Source organism: Dipodomys spectabilis, unplaced genomic scaffold (genome assembly GCF_019054845.1).
Source record: "Dipodomys spectabilis isolate Male_0828 unplaced genomic scaffold, ASM1905484v1 ptg000157l, whole genome shotgun sequence".
Lineage (NCBI taxonomy): Eukaryota > Metazoa > Chordata > Mammalia > Rodentia > Heteromyidae > Dipodomys > Dipodomys spectabilis.
This window is the reverse complement of record NW_024870834.1, coordinates 3,685,245-3,707,493: the sequence shown is the minus strand read 5'-3', so window position 1 is coordinate 3,707,493 and position 22,249 is coordinate 3,685,245.

Sequence of the window (22,249 nt, the reverse complement as noted above, 5' to 3'; positions counted from 1 at the left end):
TTTTTTCCTGCTTATGTGATGCTGAGGAATCAAACCCAGGGCCTCATGCATGCAAGGCAAGCGCTCTACCATTGAGCCACCTTCTCAGCCCCCTGTTTATGGATTTAAAGACTCAAAGTTTTAAAGAGGTTGGTTCCCCTTGAAATTGATTTGTGAACATGGTGCAACCCCAATCCGATCAATGTCCATCAATTGATAAGGATGCTCTGAAATCCAAAGTGTAAGACCCAGAATCTAGAATATGCAAACCACCCTTGAAAAGAGACAACAAAGTTGGAGAACTTGCATTATTTAACTGAAGATATCAAAGTTTACTGTAAATGGAGCTGTGGCTAAAGTAGTAAAGCACCCACCTTGAGCAAAAGAGCCAAGTGAGAGTGTGAGTCCCTGAGTTCAAGCCCCAGGGCTGGCACCAAATCAATCAATCAATCAATCTCCCCCCCCCCCCCCAATGAAAAACTTTCCTAGGGCTTAGTTCAAATACTAGAGCATTTACTTAGCAAGCATACACTCTCAGTTCAACCCCCAATACCATTGAGGTTTACAATACAACCACATTCATTGGCTGGGCACTGGTGGCTCACCCCTGAAAGTTTCTCAGGAGGTAAGATCTGAGGATCATGGTTTGAAGCTATCCCAAGCAGGAAATGATCTGTGAGACATTTCTTTTCAATTAACAATCAAAAAGCCAAAGGTGGAGCTCTAGCCTGGAGCAAAAAAACTCAGGAACAGTGCCTAGACTCTTGAGTTTAAGCCCCAGGATGGGTACGCGTGTGCGAGCGAGTGGGTGCACGCGCGCGCGCACACACACACACACACACACACATGCTTGCATGCACGCATGGATGCACAGATCCTACATTCAATTTTTTGTATGTGTCAGTCGTGGGGCCTGAACTCTGGGTCTGGGTTCTGTCCCTCAGCTCTTCAGCTCAAGGCTAGTGCTCTACCACTTGGGCCACAGCACCACTTCCGGCTTTTTTGGCTTATGTGGTGCTGAGGAATCGAACCCAGGGCTTCATGCATGCAAGGCAAGCGCTCTACCACTAAGCCACTTTCCCAGCCCTACATTCATTTTTTTTAAATTGTACTAATGAAAGGCATGACTAGTAGATCCCAGAAACATGTCCACATTGACATTCTTATCTGATTTCTATAAGATACCAATACAACCCAGTGTGGGAAGCGAAGTATTTTCAACACACTGTAGAGCAATTGAGTAATAAAATGAGATAAGGGGGAAAAAATCAGCCTAAGCTCCTACTTCTAATCATTAAGTAAAGTTAATTTATAATGAATGGTATGCTTCTACTTGGGGATGTATTTTCATAATTTGGAGAAGTACCAACTTTCCTACATAAAATATAGACAATAATAAGTAAAAAAGGAAAAGATAGCACATTAGAATGTATCAAGATTTTAAGTGAAGGCAGGAGGACCACAAGTTCAAGACCATGCTGTGAAAGACCCTGGTTCAAGATCAAGGACGCTATGAGGGATACTCTCTGAAAAAGAAAAGAAAAACACATCTCTGCTCACCAAAATACACTGCACTCTCAAAAGTGAATAAATAAGCCAAAGCCTAGAGGAAAGTGTTTATGTTTTATAAACACGTGTCTGATGAAGAACTAGTGTCCAGGATATATTTTTATATATATTATAACTTTTTAACAAAAAGACAAGCAACACAATAGAAGTTAGGCAAACCAGGTACTGCTGGCTCACTCCTATAATCCAAGCTACTCATGAGGCTAAGATGGGGAGGATCATGCTTTGCAGCCAACCCACGGCAGAAAAGCCTGTGGAACTCCATTTCCAATTAACTGGCAAAATATTGGGTGGAAGCATGGCTCAAGTGGTAGGGCTACAAGCTGTGAACAAGAATTAAGAGCTCAATGAGAGCCAATCATACCAGCTAAAGAGCTAAAAGTTAAAAAAAAAAACAAATGAACACAACACAACACCAAATGTGGGCGAGCAGGAAGGAGCACTGGAACTCTATGGCCTTCTGCTTCTAGACATTTTCTCAAGGAAAAAGAAAAATGAGGGTACATGTCCACAACATGTTCTGTGTAACAATGCTTGTACTAAGCTTATTCAAAATAGCCCCAAATTGGAGCTGGAGGCTCAGTGGTAGAGCACTTGCCTAGAATGCATGAGGGTTAGCACTGGAAAAAAAAAAGAGAGAGAGAGAGAGAGAGAATTCTCCCAAGTGGAAAAAAAGCAAATATCCAATAAGGGAATGGATGGAGAATACATTATTTATGATAACACGAATCTTCGAAGCAGTAGAAATGAGCATACATACACGAGGAAAGTTCTCACAGTCATGGCATGGAACAATACACACACACACACACACCATACACACACACAATCCAAGGGTACCACCCCTTTTGGATGATGTTTGAGGCTGGCGCTGCCAGTCAGGAAGTGCCTCTGAGAGGTGGACATTGTCACAGAGTGGCCACGAGGGAGCCCTGTGGAAATGGAAAAACGCCATTTCTTGATTGGGAGTTGCTGACACAAATACACTCAGTTGTCAAAACACATCAGACTGTGGATTTAGGATCTGCACGTGTCTCTTGTGTGTAAATTGTACATCAATTTCTTAAAAAGAAATTGCATAGATAAATGCATACACAACTAACATGGAAGCCTACAGAGGAACTATACAGGCAAATAGAATGAATGGCAAAATGGGAGGAGGGGGAATGGAGGAAGGAGGTGGCTGTCTCCTCCTCCTTCCACCAGCGGGCGAGGCTGGGCCACACACTCAGTGGACGACCCCTGCGTCATTCTACACACTCTCACACCCAACTCCAGTGCTGGTTGGGCAGCAGGGACGCACAGCTTAGCCTGTTAAGACCCCAGCGCCTTAAAGGTTGGACTTGAAGCCTGGAAACATGGCTTCCTTCTCTGGCTGGGCTATACTTGCAGACCCCTCCATGACCCAGCCTGTCTTCATCTCCAAACAAGGGGCCTCGTGCTGGGGAAGGGTGTGGGGAGGGGCAGGGGCAGGACTCCCCAGGGGAGTATAGCCTGCAGGCCCAGGAACCCATCCTCTGGACCAGCCTCTAGGGCCTCTAGGAAGGAGGCTGGCAGACCCCCAAACTCCTCTGCCTCACTTGGGTGGCTGCACGCCCTGCGAAGTATATAAAGCATTTTCATTTGACGAGGGGTCCCTGCAGACCAGAGGAGCCCTGGCCGCGGGCCTAATGTGCATTACAAGCAACACCCCCTCCTGCCCCCCCCCGGGGCCCACAGCCTATCTGGGGACCAGGGGAGGAAAGGGGTAATTACATTATTATCTAATAGGAGGCTGCAAAGCTCAGCTCTCCATGTGACAAATCGCTCTGGGGACTGGCCCTTACTGGATGGTGCTTGGCAGTGCTCCAGCACGGGCAATGGGCCGCTCAGGGTGGCATGGTGTGTTTGCTAGTTGGAAACTCTCCCCACCTCGGCCAACCCCTTGTAGGGGTCTGGGACTGGGAAGCCAGGAAAGCCCCTAGTCCACAGCCCGCTGCCATCCCCAGTGTGGCACTCGGCTAGGTGAGCAGGAGCAGCCCAATTCTGGCTTGTCTTCACACGGCGGGCACATGCCAGGAAGAATAGAAAAGTAACCACTGCTGCTCATTTAATTATTAACCACCTGGATAGCCCCCCAGAACCTCCCCAAACATCCAATCTCTTGGGAGGCTTAACAATCACGTTTTGAGGGTCTGGTGTGGTGGCGCATGCAACTTTGGAAGTGGAGATGGGGAAGGTTGAGGTTCCAGGCTAACTCAGGCCAAAAGCTAAGAAGACCTCATCTCAACAAACGTGCTGGGCGTGGTGGTGTGCACGTGTGATCCCAGCTATGTGGGACACATAGACAGAAGGATTGCTCCAGAGCCAGCCCCAGGCAAAAATGTTAGACCTTATCTGGAAAATAACTAAAGCTATTAAAAAAAAAAGTTGGGGGAGGCTAGAGGTGCAGCTCAAGTGGTAAGAAGCTACTAGAAGAGGGACACTGGGAGCGGTGAGCCTACCGCCCCATCTGGGAATCCCATTTTGGCTGGAGGTGGCAGAGAATTAGACTTAAGGAGGTGGTAGGAGGAAGGGGAGGGCGCAGGCAGGCAGCGGGTATGTGCTTAGACTGAGACCCAAGATGCTGTCCAGGCCCAGGGGGATCCACCACACTGGGTCCTCAGTGCCTAGCATCTCTCCAGGCCTGGGCCTGGGCCCCAGCGACCCCATCAGACTGAAGGAAAGTGTGTGTGTGTGTGTGTGTGTGTGTGTGTGTGTGTGTGACTGACAAGCACCTGTGGTTCATGTAATTGGACACTGCCAGATACCCTGGTATATGCTGCATCTTTGTAAGACACAACCGACAAGGAATCAAGCGATTACAAACCATGCTGTGATTTATAACACCAGCAACGTGGAAACAGCCTTCATTGCTACTAGCTGGGTTTATGTAAACAATGACAAATCCATGAGGTGGATTGTGCAAGTGTTTACCAAGAGACTTAAGACTCTCAGGCTATGATGCAGAGTCGAGGGGGGAAGGGGGAGGGTCCTACGGAGCTGGGTCTGTACCAAGAGTGAGACTTTGGCAAAGAGCACAAAACAGAGCAACCTACCGAAAACTAACAAACTGAATGCTAGAATCCTCTCCAGGTAGAGAGAATACTGCTCATTCTTGTCCTCAAAGGTTCTACAGTTTTTGTAATCCTGCCAGCATGAACCAGGGCCTTGCCTTCCCCCGCAGCTCGCTTCCACATCCAGCTCCGCAGGCCAAGTTCAGCCGAGTTCAAGTCTGCAAACTTTTCCAAAGCAGCCATCTGGTCTTGTTCTCTGGACCAGGCTCTGTGACCTGGAGAAGTCCGTATTACAGTACAGCAAGACCCCCAGATAGCTCAGAGCTCCTGTGTGCCAGCTCTGCGTTCAGATGACAGACACGCTCCTTGGCGAGCTCTGAGACCTCATCAGAGACCCCTCTCCAGAGCCCCCCTCCGGATGAATGGAGGTGGGATTGGGGCTCCAGAAGAAGACCCTTATAGCGTAAACTTACAGAGGTCAAGCCCAGCGTGGCCTATGCAGAGACTCAGAAGTCTGAGTTCGTTGTTATTGCAATAACAACCTACTTGAGGCTGGGAACTTTACAAAGAAATGAGGTTTATTTAGCTCAAGGTTTTAAAGGCTGGAAAAGCCAAGACCAGCATGCTCTAGAAGGCTCCAGAAGGCTCTAGCTGTTTGGCTCCAGCAAAACTCCCTCTTCCTGTCTGCCACCTGCTGCATGGCGTCTTGTCAAGATGGCAGGATTGGGAGGACAAACTCACTCCAGGAGACGCAGTCTTCCCTTCAGAGAGCGAAGCCCCCATGATCCTCCCCAACTCCCAGACTCTACCTTCTGAAACATCCCTCCACCCTCCAGCATCCCGAGGGCATAGGCTTTGGACGTGTGCACCTTCCAGGGACAGACCACAACCAAGCCACAGTGCCATGACGAAGTCCACACCTGCGTGCCAGTCGCACCCCCATTGGTCCTTTCTGCTATGGAGGGGAGTCGGATCGGATGGGTCGCTCCCAACGGAGTGGACCGGAGACTGGACAGGACACAAGAAGTCTTGCGGTGGTCAGACGTCCTGTCGTGGACAAATGGATCAAGGAAATGTTATGTATACATATCACACATGCATGCACACATGCACACCCGCGCACACACACACTCTGGAATTTAATCACGTAATGAAGAATACTGTTATCTGAAGAGAAGTCGACGGACCTGGATAAAATACGTCACGTGAAGTAAGTCAGGCTCAGAGAGACAAAGGGCCCCTGTTTTCTCTCATGTGCACAACATAGACCTGAATTATAAATAGACATATGAAAACACACGGGATCACATGCAGACGTACACAGACTTGACTGACATCTGGCATGCACAGGGGACAACAGCGGTGAGGGGACTCTTTTGAACAGCTAACTTACATTTTAGCAAAGAGAATGCCAGGAAGCCATGCTTAGTGTGTTGGGAAGATGAGGGGGGGTGGGGGGTAGAGAGAGGAAGCGTGGGTAAATGCAGTCATAGTGTTCCGTGTACACATGTGAAAATGGAACCTGGGCACTTGAGGGGAGAGAAGGGATGGGGAGGGAGAGAGGGGGAGGTGCTGGGAGGGGTGGCAGGGGTCAGGATGCATTGCACACATAGTCACAGGTGGCATTGGAGCCCCTTTGTACAATGACTCAAGGAAAATCAGAATAAATAAAAACACAGCATGAAAGATGCGCTCACACTAACACGATGAATTGAAAACACTTTGTACCACTAAAGGCATTTTTAAATTACACAAATAAAGCATTTTAAAAAAGAAGTCTTAGGGCTGGCCAGTTCACCCCCAGATCCTTGAACCCCATCCATGTCCTACTTGGCCAGCGAGGGTGCATGGGCTGGCTCCCAGAGTGGCAGTGAGGCCAGAGAACAAGAACCCCAGTCCCATGACCGCCAAAGCCGCCACCAGGCCACGTGGTCTTTTCAGCAGCACACCAGGCCACAGAGATGCCTGGACACCTGCGGCCACAGGGCAGCACAGCCTAGTTTCTTTGTGCCCATGATTGCCTGCCAGAAAATTCCAGAAGCCATCGTGTAGCCCATATACCTCCTGACTTCTGATGGGAAGTGATGCACAAAGAAATACTGGCGGTCACTTCCCTTCACTGGACACAAGGGTGACACAGGCCCCTCCCCCCAATCTCCTCCCTCTACCCAGCCAGGGAAGGAGGGGCTCTCACTTATACACAGCCCAAGGGAACAGCCCTCGGCTCTTTGTAGGAAGAATACCCCTAGGGTAAGGAGAACTAGGGGTTTGCAATTTGGCCCCTCTACAAAAGGACAAGGATTCTGTTCTGAGTGGGGCCCTGCTGAGCCCTGGGTGTGGACCGCTGAATGTGGCTGAAGCATGGCAGGTTGTCTGGGGACCATGGGGGGCTGCGAGGTGGGGGGAAGACACCCTCATGGCACCACTCAGGATGTCGGGGAGCCTGGACTGTCATGAGGAGTCCCTGCCTCCCGAGAGATTGCTGTTTTCCAGCAAGCCATCCAGGAGCGGAGCGGAGCGGGTGGACAGGCGCTGAGTCACCTTGGGGAATGGCTGAGAAGCCACCTCCCCCTTCAAAACCTTTATAAACACATTACCAGTCAGCTCTGTTTGTTTGCTCTTTTTCAAGTTTATGTTGCTGCATGAAATCTCATGTCCAGGATGAGTCCGCAAGCATCTGGCCACCCCCATATTTAGTCATCTTTGTATCTGGGTGATATTCCCCATCCAATATCCTTGCACTGGACAAGATGTGTGGAAGTTGGGGGACCTTCGTGCTGGACCACCAGAACCGATTTCAGTGTCTTACTTGCGCTTTGTCTTCCTTAAACCTCCAGTGAGCTTCAGTTCTACTTCCTTTTTCTTTGCCTTTCCTGGAGCTTGAACTCAGGGCCTGAGCACTGTCCCTTAGCATTTACACCCAAGGCTGGTGCTCTACCACTTGAGCCACAGCCCCACTTCCAGCTTTGAGGTGCTTACTTGGAAGTAAGAATCTCACAGATTTCCTGACCAGGCTGCTTCTGAATCTTGATCCTCAGATCTCAGCCTCCTGAGGAACTAAGACAGGCGTGAGCCACCAGCACCCAGTGCTCTGAGCTCTGGGAAGGTCCCCGCCAACGTGGTGAGGCTACATAGCTGGTGGTATGGAAGAGGGGAAGCACATTGGCACCTGGGTGTTTGTGTCCCAAGGCCTGTGGTGATGCCATCTCCTACCGTCAGGGAGATTGGCAAAGTTACACTGCTGGTGAAAACCAGCAGGGGCACCTGGTCACGAGGGCTGCAAGGCCCACTGGTGCTGGAGGGGGAGAGAGCCACGGAGGTCAGGGAGGGAAACCGCGTGGCTTGGTGGGAAGGTCTGGGTCTGGAAAGGTAGCATGGAGCCCAGGCTGCCCAAGGTCACCCAAGGACAGGGGACACATAGGCTGTCCTGGGTGATCAGAGAGCTCAGGTTCTGCCAGAGGCTGAGGGAGATGAACAGTTGAGCCTTGGTGGCTTTGGTGCTGGGCTCCAAGCTCACACCGCCAGGTGCCCCAGGCTCAGCCTCTTTCCCAAGAGGGTTTCCCCATAAATTTCTTTCCAGAAGTGTGATGCTGTCATAGAAAAGAATTTGAGGAGCCATTTCCTTCCATGTGGTGGGGTGGTTAGTGGTACAGACTTGGGGTTCATACCCCAGTGGGATTCACAACCTCCTGGACCTTACCTCTCTTATCCAGACAATGGGCCAATAGTGGTGTCCAGGTGTGTCTGTGTGACTGTGCACATGTGGTACGTGCATGCTTGAGGATACTCCACACCCACTCATTGAAAGGCAGGATGACCCCGACCTGCTCCGGACATCCAGACACAACACTCAGAGGGGCCCACAGCTTCAGACCGTGTGTATTTATGCTCCCCGGAGCCCGAGATACACAAACGATAAATCGGAGCTCCTTGTTGGCCCGAAGAGCATTTGGCCCCCTAAGCCAGAGCTGGGGAGAGCCACAGGGCTCTGGGCCCAGCTGTGTTGGAGCTTCTGAGGGCTGGAAGATGGCAGGGTCTGCAGGGGGGAGACGAGGGCTGCAGAGTCACCTGACATCCTGGAAAGAGACCTGAGGCACACACCATGATGTCCAATCAACCCTGCATGCCACGGTCTCCTCCCCCGGTGCCGCCTAGCGCCTTACGGAGTGAATAAATGAGGGAGCAAAGAATACACTGGTCACTAGGAAGAGCTGCTATTACCAATGGCAGACAAGATGGCTGCCAACAAGAATGCCACGGTCATTGCTTCACTGAGTAACTTTTGTGCTTTGGTGACATGCTCCTGAGGAAATAATGAATAGAATCATCTAATCCTAGAAGGTAATGGAGAATGCTTTCTCAACGTAAAAAACAGATAATGAAAACAATAACCAGGTGGAGTCCAAGCAAGAACCCAATGGCATCTGAGCCGGGGTGTGTGTGTGTGTGTGTGTGTGTGTGTGTGTGTGTGCAATGTGAGTAGGGAGCCGTTTCATACCCTGAGGTCCTCAGTTCTCATTCTATTGTGAACACTTCTCTGTGCATTGACCCTGGAGCTCACGTCTCAGTCACCCCTCCCCCCACTTGTCTTGGTCCTGCGATTTGGACCATTTGTTTCACCTTGCTGATCCTCTAGTTCTCATCTCCACGGTCCTATTGGGGTGCAGGCTGCTGGTGTTCACCAATATTGCCTTTTCAACCCTCCCTCCTGCCATCTTGTTAAGCTCTGTTTCCCAGCCTCCTCTGCTGCTCGAGGAGGTCCTAAGACTATATTCTGCTGCTTGGGTGCCTGGCTCATGAAATCTGCCATGAAGGGTCATCGTTCTTCCTGCCTCCAGCCCCTCTCGTGCTGACTGGATGAGCCAAAGCAGTCAGGAAACAGTGGATAGAAGCGCACAGGACAGGACAGCCCGGCGGCCACAGATCAGACTTGGAAAAGGACGCATATGGCCTATGAGATGCATGAGAGATAAAGTTCTGCCAATTTATTTGTTTCTGCAGTCTAGCCTAATCTGACAGCTACTAGCATGCCACACCTCCTAAATAAAGCATGTGAAATCAATTGCCCATTTAAAAGCACCTCAGTAGGAGCCTTTAAAAATTAAAGAGCAATACAGGAATGAAGAAGCCATTTGCTAAATTGGATAATACATGGTTTGTGGGATTTCAGAGAGGAGGGAATTCACTGCAGGAAGTGCAAGTAGAAAAAGGAGGTGGTGAGTGGAATCTTCCAGAATGGGGTCGTGGAGAGGAACCGGAAGAAGATGACTCATTTGAGGGATATGTGTGGGTCAAGGGAGGGGGAGGTGGTTACTAGAAGCAGGGTAATGCTCAGGTGGGGAGGGGTGGCCTGCTCAATTCTTCCCACCAGTGGCTATCCTGTGTCACTCAGGGTCTGGGCTTCTCACTCCACCTGCCCGTCCTCTGTCCAGATGCTTAGCCTAGAATTCAGGGCCCTGACATTCTGCCTTGATCAGTTCAACACGTCCGCTTCAACACATTCTGGGATTCCAGGCAGAAAACATCTCCGAGCAGAATCACAACATCCACCTCCAAGCCACCGCCTGCACACTGCCCACCTCCAGGACTCTGTGCACCCCTCTGCCCTCTGCCAACCGCACCCACCTGAAGTGAGCCCCTCCCACCACCCCAGGGACCTGCTCTGGAAACTCAGCTCTGACTACATGGCACATGCAACCGTTTCTCAACCTGGTGGGTCCTTAGGGCCCAGCTATGGGGGAGGAGGGGTAAAAAATTATTCCAGATGTGTGAGGGTTGATACTGAATTCCATAGGCATGGAGCAAAGGAGATTGCACGCCACAGTGTGGGTGGGCCTTACCCCATCGGTTGATGGTCTGAACAGAACAAAAAAAAGATTGGCTTCTCCAATCTTCCAACTTAAACGGTAACATCTGCTCCCTTCTGGCTCTAGACTGATGGCTCATCCTGCTGATACTGGACTTAAGGTCTCCATCATCCTGTGAGCTGGCTCTGCCTATGTACACGTAGCCACCACACACACACACACACACACACACACACACACGCATGCACTTCTGGTGTCTTCCTGTGATCCAGGACAAATTCCAAACCCCATTCCATGGCTTAGGAGACTTCTCTCAACTTCTCACTTTTTTATACTCCAGTCTCAGCCGTGACCCTCTCCCACCCCAAACCACTCTTGTTGAGCAGACCATCCTCACTGCCTGAGAATCTGTCCTGCTGCTCCCCTCATACAACTTGTGCTCTTGGAGCAGAGTAAAAGTACTTCCAGAACTCAGTTTCCTATTGCCCTCCCACCTTGGCACTCCCAAACCTTCACTGAACCTCATTCAGAAGCAGCGAAAACATCATTTGCGATTTTTACACACTTAAAAGTCTGTCCCTGGTGCATGCCTGTAAGCCTAGCTGTAGGGAGGCAGAGGCAGGGACTGGATGTGCAGCTGAAGTGGTAGTGTGCTTGCCCAGCATGTGTGAGTTCAATCCCCAGCAAGAACATACATATACATGCATGTGTATATATATATATACATATATGTATGTGTGTGTGTATATATACATATACACCCCAAAAGTGTCCCCTCAAGGAACCAGTGGAGCCCACTTTTCCCCATGGAGCCCTGTAGCCTGTGACTTGGGCCTGTGTCAGGCCTGCATGGAAGACTGAGGCACCAGGTAGCCATTATGGTCCAAATGGGCATCCGTAGGGCAAGTGCACCACTGGTGGGTCTTTGGCCTTTTAGTCACTGCCACATGACTACGTGGCTACATGAGGAACGCTCATCCTCTGACATTTCTCCACCATTGCGCAATCCTCCATCACGGAGTGATTAGCATAATGTCTGTGGCAGCAGCCCCACCCAGGACATTTCACCCGCATCCCACACGGGCTGCTGCCCTTCCCTGCTTTCCCCCTTCTCACCCCTCGGCCCCCAGGGCCTTCCTGGTTGCCCTTCTGGGGCCCCAGTTCCCACCTTGACGGCCTCTTTCTTCCCTACTGAGATGGCTCCATGGCAAAGTTGGCGCCGATTCAGCATGAGCTTGGGGGCTAATTCGCTATGTGCTTGGAAGGCTTTCCTTCACCCGTCTGGCCCTTGGGCCTCCTCTGGAAGGGAGAACCTGGATCAGAGGCTCGTCAGGCCTTCCCGGGCCCTGGCTGTGCTCTGTCTGCCGTCATCTATTTATTTCCTCCTGCATCTTGGCCTGGCCACCTATGCTTGCTGCCAGGACTTCCTTTCCCTGGGAGCCAAAATACACGACTCACCATTCCACCCGTGTAACCCTTTAGCCGCCAGACTTGTGCACCAGCGACCCAGCCCAGGGGGAAAGCTGCTCACAGGCACACACATACAGGACAGAGCTGTCATCCCTGCAGATGTGGGAGCAGACTGGACAATCCAAACAAGTCACACATACACAAACACACTCACTCCCACATATAATACACTCCCACACATGCACACACATACACACGTACACTTGCACACATATACACATACATATACTCACAACACACAGTGACACACACGTACATGTGCACACACACATACACACTCACAGCACATACATACACTGTACACATACACACACACATACAAGCATACACATCACATTTCCTCTATTTGAAGTTGGATTTTGGGTTAAAAGCAACAGAAATTAATTCTGTTTGTCTAAGGAAAAAGAAGGAGAAGAGCAGGAGAGAAAGGGGGAGCAAGGGAGGATGACGCAGTGGGAAGAAGAAATAGAGGAGGAGAAGAAGAGAGTGAGGAGAAGAAAGGGAAAAAGAAGAGAAGAAGAAGAGTATAATTTCAAAAATACACCAAGAGGCTGAGATTGATTGGAATATATTGTAAACACATGAAGATATGACAATGAAAGCCCTTTCTGTAAAATTAATGTATGCTAATATAGTATGTGTATATACACACATGCACATATATATTACATATATACACATATTATGTATGTTGTATATCATATATAGTGAGAGAGACATACACATTCACTAGCTCATAAGCCAAGTGAAGAAAGATATACCAACAATGCAGACTCAAAGCCCCAGGTACCCTTTTGGGAACCCTGAACATGAATCTCACACTACCCCACTTAGGAATCAAGTTCCCCCTCCTAGAATATGATTGATTCAAGTCAGTCACATGCTCACTTCTTGATTTAAGCCTTAATGAAATTGCATGCGATGGTAACCAACGGAGGGGGCCACCCAAAAGCTATTTGTAGGGTTGCTTGTTGTCAGAAGACACAGCCAGAGACCTGGGCAGAAGCAGCCACGGGCCATGGCAGATGTCGGTCGGATGTCACACAGAGGCTGGTGCCCAGCATGCTCCCTTCCTCTGTGATCAAGGAGCTTTGGGTTTGGATCCCCTTTCCCTTGCACCTCCTCCTGGTCTTGGACGTGTCTGAAGAGCGAATGCAAAACAATGCTTCGGCATCATTACTTCCTCCGTCTTGGTTATTTTTGTCTTGAAGCCAACAAGAGTGGTTTCTTCTTTTGGGGTGAGTTGTTTCCCAAGAAACTGCTGGATCTTTCTTACCAAAAACAGGATGAGCCCACAGCTTAAATATGGGGGGCACGCCCAGCACTCCATTTCACCAGAGAAGACGGGAGTGAGGTGGAAGTCAGAGCTCTGGCTCCTTCTCCTGCCATCCAGTGCAACAGAGCCAGCCAACTGTCCATCCACACGGGCTCCTCTCCGTCAGTGTCAGCTGAGAAGCAGTTGCAGCTGCTCAGCCAGGCCACATTCTCCGGTTGCCATAGCGTCTGCTACTTGGGGTCTAGAACTTACACCTCTGGCAGAGGTTCTTCACACTCTTTTTTCTTTTCTTGTAATCAGGAACCTGAGCATGCAGTGACCCAACCCCCAGCCATCCAAAATGACAAAAATGACCTAGGGAGCACTGAGGTGACAAGTAGTAGAAACCTGAGTTTCTTACAACCACACAGTGGTGGGGACCCAAGAGCCAACTTTTTGTAGATGCTAAATGTGTGTTCTAACAAAGACATCACCATTCTTAAAGGCCTTCATCTCTGCACCTACAGGAGATGCAGCTCATGATCTAGGGCCAGGAAAAGTCTCCTGGTCAGCAGATCTCAATCCAGCTTCTTACTGTGCGCTATTGGACCTTGATTTGAGATGAAGACATTGTTCCCTGGGGATGCTCACCTGAAACAGGCAACAGGAACCTGCACTGGAGGAAAGTGTTTTAACACTATCCCATTAGCCAACACTGGGAACCCTGTAGCCATGATGCACAGGACTGGCAGACTTGGAGGGATCAGATGGTAAAGCTAGGTCTCTGAAGTTAAATTCTGTTCTGATGCCTGTTAACATGGGCAGGTGTTGGTCCTGCTTCAGGGAATAGGATTAACTAAGGAAGGGGGGATAAGAAACAAAAGAAGACCTAGTAAGCAGCACAGACCGAAAAGCTGACCTACAATCTGCTTGAGAAAGAGATTTCAGAGAGAGTTTATACCATTGAGGATGGAAATAGAAGCAAGACACAGACAGAGACAGAAAGAGCTACCAATATACAGAGAGAGAGACAGACAGATATATAGAGACTGAGAGAAAGGCAGAAATAAATGGAGGTAAAAACCAAGACAGAAACACAAAGAGAAGAGAAGAAAGAAAGAAAGAAAGAGAGGAAAGAAAGAAAGAAAGAAAGACAGAGAGAGAGGAAGGAAGGAAGGAAGGCAGAAAAGGAAGAAAGGAAGGAAGGAAGGAAGGGGGGAGAGAAAGAAATACAGAGAGCAATGATAGAGAAATGCACACAGATGGAGGGACAGAACCAACGTGGAGATGGACAAGTCACCATGCCGGAGCTTCTGCTTTCCTCTGCTCTCTGGGGTCAGAGTTCCATAAATAAGACAAAAAAACCACATCTGGGCCTGCGATGACAGCAGTGTTTCTCCAGCTTGCAGGCCACGTGGGGAGCGTCATGTCTGAGTCAGAGGACAGGCAATCATTTTGCCTTGGCCTCCGTTCCATGAAGAGGCTTGGCTTAGAGACAGGGACATGCCGAGGACTCCAGTGCTGTCCTCCTCCTCCAGGACCTCCAGTGACATCCAGGCAGCACGTGAACTTGACAAAAGCTTCTCAGTCTATCTTGTCTTCATAGCCCAATGATAGGCCCTGTGTGAAAAGGAGAAACTGAGGCTCAGCCTCAGAGAGGACAGACTGCAAATACCCTTCCCAGGCCCATCCTCAGTGCAATGCCAGTTCCAACATGCCACCTGTCACCCACCAGCGGAAAAGGTGACATCCAGCTGTGTCCTTGGTGGACAGCCCTCCCGTGCTGTGTGTGGGTCCTGATGCCACCCCTGGCTGGGCGGGAAGGCAAGGTACAGGGCCAGGCCACCTGACCAATTTAACTCCTTTGACCAGATTTGCCTTGCCCTGGGAGAAGCTTGGGTGCCCTATTACCCTTTCCATCCCTGGGCTCCACACCTACTCTAGCTGCTGGAGATCACCAGCATGCCTGGGCTTGTGGTCCCTTCCTGCTCTGTCACTCCAACCGTGATTGTCCACCTCCCTCCCCACACTTAAGGACTCTAGGAATGACACAGGTCCAGATGACCCATGTCATCACACCACATCTAGGCCAAAGCCTCCTGCAACCTTAGTTCCCCCTCACTGAGTTATACACAGTGCAGTGTGCAGATATCTCTGGAGGAGCCATTACTGGACCAACCACAGTAGTCCTTTGGGACAATGACTCTTAGGTGAGGCTCCCCTCCCAGGTGCAGGACAGGCAGCAAGCCCTCTTCTGGAGTGTGTGTGTGTGTGTCAGAGTCAGTATTTGAGAAATTCAGAGGAATTGGATTGAGAAGCACCTGGGAGATTACTATAGCACACCTCTGGGGGGAGAGAAGTCTGTGAGGACATTTCCAGAAACATTAGATCATGACAGATCTGACCTATAAATGGTTTTACCCACTGATGGGTCAAAAATTCGACCAGACTGTCAAGAAGAGCTGGAATTGAGGAAAGTGGGACCAGGCATAGGAAGCAGATCACAAAGGGTGGATCCTTGGGGACTGTATCCGGTCCCACCCCTTCCTGTTACTTCCCCGCCCTGCTTCCTGTCCACTGAAGTGGGAGCTGCTGTGCTGCCCCTCCCCCTTTCCCATGATGGACTGAAACCTCAGAACCAAGAGCCGCAACAAATCTATTCCTCCCTTAGGTCTTTTTGTGCTGATACTTTGCCTCAGCAATGCCAAAATCTAACACCCCTTCCTTCCTGGCTCTGAGTGACAGCTCCCACCTTTCTATGCAAACGCTGACCATCTCCTCCTAGGACTTAGGGTGGTCCCCAGCGCCTGTGTACCCCACAAAGGCCTGAGACACCCCCACCCCTCAGCTGCAGGCTTTGCAGCCCCTGGCTCAGCAATCCAGTCTCAGACCCCAGGAATCCAGGTACTCCCTGCCCTGGGACGCTGCTCCTCTCACACATTGCTTGGCCTCTGGACCTGTCACCTGATGCGCACCTCACAGGACCCTCTGTCCAGAGCCTGCTCAGGGCGCAGCGTGTAGGAGGAAGATCACTGAGAGCCGGGACGCACTCTGGGATCCTGGACCTGTGAGTCCTGCTGCACAGGAAATGCTGGGCAACGGCTTCCGTCGGGTGTCAGGGGAGGGGAGGTCAAAACTTCCCAGCTGGCTCCATGGTTTTCCAGAGTGTGCACTGTCTGGTGTCTGGGTCTCAGCCCAGATGACAGCCCCGAGAATGAGGTCCCCCCTCCAAGTCTCAGAGCTGTGTGTGAGCTTGCATGACCGCCAACCACAGAGAGCAAAAGGCCTTGAGCCATCTTGACATTGTCCTCCAGAGAATTAAACTCAATGAGAATTTAATGAAATGAGCAGAGTATTGGGGAAACGTGGTGAGACCGCAGAGTGACCTCGGCGGAGGGGCGGGGAAGGGAGCAGGGCCCTGCCGTGACCAGATCCGGTCTTGGCATGGAGTCATCGCTCTGCTGCCCTGTCTCTGCGGGATGCTTTCTCCCTCAAGGAATGGAAAGCCATTCCGGAATTTTCCCACTGCCCACTGTCATGGGACATTTAACTGGGGCCCAGGGTAATAGTTTCAGAGAGAAGCGAGCGAGCAGTGTGCACGCATCAGCTTGTCCACCCTGCCGCTGTCACCCGTGCGCGAGTTCAGACGAAGAAGCCAAGAACTTGCTGGAATCTCACCACAGAGGCAGAGCTGGGACCAGACAAGCCCAAGCCTGGCCGCAGTCCCAATCCTCCATGGTGCTGTGGAGAGGATTGGAGCTCAGCACCCTGAGTCCTATAGAAGGAGATGAACCCCAGAACGGCCGAGACATGTACCCCATGTCCAGCCAGCCCCCTAGAAGGGTCCCAGGGGTAGCACATGGGGGTCGATGGCCTCTGGGGTGGGTGTGAGCAGGCACACCCAGATTCTGCCTCCCACACCTGATCTTAGCCAGTAAATGTGCTTGAGAAAGCCACACGTGCCTGAGGAGCTGCCCCTGGACTCGCAGAGACTCTGTTGACAATGTAAAGGATTTCTTTCAGAGCTACGAGTGGACTACTTGTCAGCTACAAGAGTATTTGGGACAGTGTTGAGCGTAGCAGTGTATGGTGGGCAGAGGGCTGGCTCAGTGGTTAGAGCACAAGGCCATGAGTTCAAACCCCAACACCAAAAACAACCAACCAAGGCTTTGAGATAAGATTATTCTGGGTCCTAAATACCACCACACTCATCCTCGCAGGGAGGCAGAGGGTATGTGGTCATAAGCCAAGGACACGGAGGAGTACCAGGGTCCATCCGAGGATAAAGGATCCGAGCACCAGCACTGGCACCTTGGTCTCAAACTTCCCGCCTGCAGAGCTGAGGGAACTGGCGGGGTTGTGGTCTTCTATTTTTATGTATTTTTATTTTCCAGTAGCTGTAGGTCATCAACACAGAAACTTAATCAAAGTACAAAGGGTGGCCTCCCGTGAGCAGCCTAACCACATTAGACTCCTCGTCATCCTCTTGTAATACCATAAACACCGAGGGCTGATAGAATCACATTTTACATAATCCTATTGAGAGCGAGGGAGGGAGGAAGCAGATCAAATAAGTTTAGCTCCCATGCGGAGAGCTGCACCCACGGACCCAAGATGATGGAGGTTCCATCGTCCCCAGCCTGTCTGGAGCTTGGGTTGCACAGGTGACAGGACCTGGGAACTGCCCCGTGGTGGCTTGGGGACACCATCCCTCGCCATTTGGTCTCCAAACCAACCCTGCAGGGCTGTGAGTGCTGGACCAGGACCCGGCACGGGTTTCTGCTGTGTCCTCTCCGGCCTGTCCACGGCCAGGGCAGGGAGAAGACGCTGGGTGTCTGTGGGTTCCATTAGTTGCTCATTATACACTTCCGTCTGGCGAGCCCAGCAGTGTGACACAACCTTGCTCCCATTGAGGGCTCAAAATATCCCCAGATAAACTCTAAAGGAGCCTCAGAGCAGGAGCAGGTCGCCTGCTCACTTTCTGAATCACTCTGGTCTGGGAAGGGAGTCTCCTGCATGCCGGGAAGGGCAGCGGCCACCCACGCAGCCTGGGCTCCATGGGGGGCCCCCCCGGCTATTTCTGGCAATGGAGAACTCTGGACCTGGCTCCTGCCTTGGGGCCTCGGGGTTCGAGACAAGCCATTTTAGGAAGGTAGCATCTGCTACAGGGCAGACACAACCGGATGTCTTTGTCTGTGTCTCTTGAGGTAGGGCTGTTTCCTCCCTCTGTCCCCAGAGCGCCCCTCTCATATCTCCCTGCCCCCCAGGATGCTTTCAGAACCCACCAAGAAACTCAGGGACCCCTAGTGGAAGGGAGAAAGTCCAGCCACAAGGACAGGCTGGGTGGCCGGTCTCCCTGGAGCCCCGATTCCTCACTTGTCAACCAAGGGGCTCCCTCTCAGACCCGCCCCCTTACCCCCTCCTCCTCTCTCAGGGACCTGCTTAGGATCCCTGCCATACCCCCTGAGGGACTGTGCTGCCTCCCTCTGTTCCCATCCCTACCTTCTGCCTCTCCCGAGCAGCCTCTCTCCGAGGCTGGGCTCCAGGGCTTGGGGTGCCTTTGGCCATCTTAGCTGCTCCTGCTCTGTCAGTTCATCAGAACTGACAGTCCTGCAAGGTGCAGGTGGCTCTCACCTATAATCCTAGTGCCTCAGGAGGCTGAGATCTGAAGCTCATGGCTCGAAGCCAGCCTTGGCTGACAAGTCCATGAGATTTTTATCTCCAACGAACCAGCAACAAGTCAGAAATGGAGCCGTGGCTCAAGTGGGAGAGCACCAGCCAGGAGCCGAATAAGCCAAGCAAGAGCACAGGACCCTGAATTCAAGCCCCAGTCCCGGCATGAAAACAAACAAGCTTGATGGTACCAGGGCCACTCACCTTGAGGGGCAGCTGGGAGGAGGACAGGGGAAGGAATGGGGGAAATGCTTGTCCCTCCTGCCTCTGGGCATTAATCTCAACAATAGGGAGCAGATCAGCACTGAGGGTGTGTCCAGACAGGGCCTCGGTGGGCGTTGGATGGACAGGTGGACCCACCGTCAGACAGAAAGACATCCCTAGTTGCTCCTGGGCTATGGGTAAGTTGAGGCTCACCAAAAAGGGTCCAGGCAAGGGCCTGTTGTTCGGTGCTGATGGAGTACCGCATTCAGTGGTCGTTGGCTGATACAGGATCCTTCGTGTGTCAAAACCCTCAGAACTGGATGGACCCTACGACGTGGAAACTTACACTGCAGGTTATTTTTTTTCAAGGTTTTGGTGGATATTTTTAATTCAAAATTATTACTCTGGGCTGGGAAGGTGGGTCAACGGTAGAGTGCTTGCCTTGCATGCATGAGGCCCTGGGTTCGATTCCTCATCATTACATAAGCAGAAAAAGCCAGAAGTGGCGCTGTGGCTCAAGTGGTAGAGTGCTAGCCTTGAGCTGAAGATCTGAGGGACAGCACCCAGGCCCAGAGTTCAGGCCCACGACCGAACCCAAAAATTACTCTAAGCTGTTGCAGTGGCTCAAACTTGTAATCTTAACTACTTGGGAGGTAGAGGTTGGAGGATTATGGTTTGAAGCCAGCCAAGGAATAAAAGTTATGCGACTTCAATGCAACCAATGGCTGGGCGTGGCGGTACCTGCCTGTTTTTCCAGTTATGGGTGAAGATGGCTGGGCATGGACCTGTCATCTCCAGCAACACAGAGAAGTACAGCGCAGCCAGGGTGCCTCGGACACAAAGTAAGACCCTACCTTGACAATAGCTGTGGCAAAGATGGAGGTGAGGACGGGAGGCCTAACTCAACTGGTAGAACTGCTTCTTAGCAAGTGTAAGGCTTTGAGTTCAAACCCTAGCACTGCCAGAAAGTAGTACTAAAGCCCTCCTCCGGTACTGTGTGGAGAGTATGAAGGAGACATGGAAGGGGCTGGAGGCGAGGAAGGAAAATGGTGCTTAGGAGGTGAACCCTGAGTAAGAACGACCCAAATCTGTGGGTACAAGAGCTCAGGTCACACAGCACAATGGGCCTCAGTTTCCCCGTTGGGAACACAGGCAAGGATTCCTGCCTGGGTGCTGACCTGCAGGACCTGCTAAGGCAGAGGGCCCCACTTGGAAGCTGGGGGGCTGTGCTTTCCCCCAGTGCGGGCTGGGGGAGCTGGGGGGCCTGAAGGTGAGCAACCTGTCCTGGAGCTGCTGGGAGCTGGGTTCAGAAAACAGCCTTGAAGGTTAACAGAACTGCTCAACAGTGAAGGGCACTGGGCTGGGCTCCCCGGGCCGTGATGTCACCCAGCTCAGGAATGCAGCCCACAATGTTGTGTGTTTAGAGTGCTTTTCTCCGGGGAGGCCCGGGCCTGGGGCTGGGGCTAAATCGGGACCTGCTTGAAGATCTGGGAAAACCCTAACTGGGCCAGGGAAGGCGCAGACTCCATCTTCCCACACTCTCAGCTGCAGGGCAGCCCCTGGTGAACCTGGCTGCTCCATCGTGGCTCCTCATTGGCTGGGCAACTGTTCCACCTCAGCCTCTCATTGGATGGGCAGCTGAGGGCAGGTTCCTCAACCTCTGTGGTTCAGGTAAGGTTGAGCCCTGCAGCAGTAACCACAAAGCACCTGCACACATAGTGAGGTATGCCCATAGAAAGAGTGGGGACTCAATGCCCCTCCCCAGACCCTTTCAGAACTAGCAGGCTGCTTACACCCAGAAACACTGAGCCAAAGAGGAGGAAGACATTGCTAAAAGGGTTGTGTTGATCCTCAGAGAGCTGTGCACAACTCCCATGGAGCCCAGGACTTCCACACCCACCAGTAGCAATCGAGCTTCTATTCACCAGAGTCCAAAAACATCCAAACGCCCAGCAGTTTGAACACAGTGGAGTATTACTCACTAGGAAAAAGGAAGGGGGTGCTGGCACACACCACAACCTGGACATACCTCTAAGCCATCTTGCCACATGGGAGCGGCCAGGCACAAGAGCTCACGGCTGGACTATTTTCTTTACATGTGACTTCTAGAACAAGCAGGCAGAGGAGACGAGGGCAGCCAGGGGCCAGGGCAGCGTAGAGTGAGGAGTTCTTCATGGATGTGAATCTGCTTTGGAGCTGATGCAATGTGCTGGAACCAGGCAGAACTGATGCTTGCACAAGGTGAACTGTGCCATGTTGCACAGATGAATTACACCCTGAAAAGTGAGTGAATGGATAGTTTCAATATGTGAATCCCAACACTTATTTAAAAAAAAAAAAAAAAGAGGAAGTCGTGGGATTTGAACTCAGGGCCTAGGCTTGTGAGGCAGGCTGCGGGCCCTTGGGGAAAGGAGAGGAAGACTCTAGTGAGGGCCAAATGTGCCACTTGGCTGAAATAGATTTACCAACATTTCTGGGGAAGGGGTGGACCAGTAGACAGACAGACAGACAGACAGACAGACAGACAGACAGACAGACAGACAGACAGACAGACAGACAGGTGTGGCCAGATTGCAGAGGCTCACACAGGACCAAGGTGTCCCTACTATGTCACCCCTGGGCAGTACCCAGCCCACCCCAGCCCACCCCCACCCCGGTCTGGTGGAGGATGACACATGAATATTTGGAAGAGGGTAAGAGCGGTTTTAGATCTTTCCAGCCCCCACTTCCCATCCCTGAACATTTCATCTGATTATACCTGCCTCCCCTGATCCAGGTTCCTGAGACCTTGGAGTGTCTCACTCCACTCCTTGCTTCCCTGATGCTCAGCTCTCTGATGGAGAGGAGGAAGGAGACAGAGCCTCCAGGGCTGTGGGTCAGTGGTCAGGCTGCTGTGGGGGGAGAGAGGGCTGGTGCTGGGGTCATGGGAAGGGTCCAAGCTTGGGTGCCAACTCCTAGGAGTCCAGCTTAGCCGTCAGTCTCAGGAGAGGGGCATGCAGCATGCCAGGAACAGGGTCCACCCATCACCACATGAGAACCTCCCCCGGCTGGCGCCTGCACCAGGAAGTGAGTAACAGCCTCTCTCCATCTACCAGTGACAGCTCAAGGCCAAGAACAGAGTTGTTAAGAGCAGTCACGCTGATGGTCAGGCGGAGGGTGACCTCCCCACAAACCTGGGGAGCCATCAAGACCCTGTTCCACCCCACACACAGGACTAGTCTCCACGGTCCTCCCTCCAGAACAGCAGGACAGACGGA